The following is a 2,002-nucleotide window of genomic DNA, read 5'->3' on the forward strand; positions in this document are numbered from 1 at the left end:
TTGTGATATTTAGCGTGTAAAAAAAAGTAATGCTAAAAATGAAATGTTGATTTCCGGTAAGGTGCTATCTAATGGTAAAGTGGAGAAACAATCTTTTATCAGAAAGTTATAGATCACTAAGCTGAAACTTTCTAATAAAAAGAAGAAAAATATGATTGATGAGCTGTGACTCGGAGAATATTCAGATTTCGAATTTTTGTTACATGACTTACTACGATTATTCTAGCATGTGGAATAACCCATGAAGATTTTCTAAAGCATAATTCGAACACCCTGTCTACCAAAAATGTTGCTCATAAAGAAATATTTTTTTTTAAATAAATCTTGAACAACGTGTATTTTCGTAACGAAGCAGTTTCGGACTTCAGTTCATTTACTATACTAACATTATTTTTTTAACTTATTACTTACGCTGTATATTTTGAAAATCTGCGAAAACTGGTCGCTCGAGCGCGCATTGTATGCTTAGCTGGAATCAGCTAAGGCTACATAAAAAAAATCAACAAAACTTGGTCCCAAATGAATTTACAGCTAAAAATGTTTTTTTTTTCTAACGATTGCGATTGCGAAAGCTAATCAGGAGATTGTCTTTATCACTCCTAGTAATCAATGAAAAAAGTATATACTAATCAACGGTTAATTTACTTATTTATATAAATTTTCGAACAAAATATCACCGAGAATTTTTTCATCAAAAACCATCAAATAATTATCCGTGAAGTAAACGTTCATAACCGGGGAAGATCTGGTTCTACTTTTTGCGAGATCCGGCAACATCGCAGCTCACTTTTCGCCGTCATTCCGTCTCTCTAAATCCACTGCGTGTCGGCGCTGTGTAACTACGCATTTACATCTGGGAACTGAGCAGTGGTAAGCAAAAATACACACTTTTTCAAATAATATCGCAAATTACTTCAAACAATATGTGCATTACTGATGTACTTTCGATAGCCAGTTCTGATTTATCCTATTTATTCATTAGTTTCCATTCAACCGATGGTAAAATGCTCGACCGGTTTACTGCCGGTTCATTTCTTTCCGTGCAGTTGTAGGTTGCCCCGATACTTTTACAACTATCACCGGTGAATTGGGGTCAAATGAATTGGTGGGTTAAAAGTTGGGAAGTTCTTTGTATTCGACATGTTCATATGTACAAGAACTGATACGTACAAAAACCATTTGTATTATTACAGTCGCAGTTCGAAAGAAGAAATAGGTAATCGGCTAACGTGCTGCCAAGTAGTGTTTTTGGTCAGGGATATTTGCGTTCCTCTGTTTTTGGAGCGCGATTTCATTAAATGTTAAGAGTAAAACACATGAAAACATGCCAAATAAATTGAAATAATTAAAACATTTTCACGCAGTAGACTAATTATAATAAGACAAATTTGAAACTGTATTCTTTGATTTTTTAACCGGCAGTTAGGCATGGTGAATGTTTAACTGCAAAACTGTTTAGGTTTTGTCCGCAACTGAGGCATTTGAGGTCGAGTCAGTGGCATATACATCTACGCATATATATCTAAATTGCAATTTAAAAAAATAGAAGCCAATTTTTAGCTGCAAACGCAACTCTTTAGCAGCCGGTCCTGTAAAAAAAATATATAAAATATCTTGCAACTGATTTCAAGGCTCCCCGTTTCACCACAATTAGACGCATTTGAAAAGTAAATATTAAAATCGATTGTTTTTCCGAAAATTCTCAAATTAAGGTTTACCTTTAGAAACATCGTTAAAAGGTGAAGCCAACTTTGCACCATTTGGTTCGAGGTTCATTGAGGTACCGACTTTGATAGAGTGGGGAAAGCGAAAAAGAGTAAATATTTAAATCATCAAGACTTTCGTCAAACTTTCGTCGGTTATGTCCGCGCAAGAAATCATGCAAGACAGTGCAAGCTTCGAGGCATTCCCAGGACCGGTTTCGAGCCCATTAGCTCACTCGCTCTCATCAGCTGGGTTTAGCCCGAACTTAGCGTTGTGTGAAGCTAACTTTCTTAGAGCT

The 2,002-nt window shown here is 35.6% G+C and overlaps 1 protein-coding gene across 5 annotated transcripts in view; it reads left to right on the forward strand.

Annotated features, from left to right (window-relative positions):
• The window catches only part of LOC109544933 (REPTOR-binding partner), a 51,837-nt gene that overhangs the window by 4,742 nt on the left and 45,093 nt on the right, over positions 1–2,002 (forward strand). The window lies entirely within an intron of this gene.

The sequence above is a fragment of the Dendroctonus ponderosae genome, unplaced genomic scaffold (assembly GCF_020466585.1).
Source record: "Dendroctonus ponderosae isolate FM_Combo_2020 unplaced genomic scaffold, Dpon_F_20191213v2 Dpon_F_20191213_1, whole genome shotgun sequence".
NCBI classification, from domain to species: Eukaryota; Metazoa; Arthropoda; class Insecta; order Coleoptera; family Curculionidae; genus Dendroctonus; species Dendroctonus ponderosae.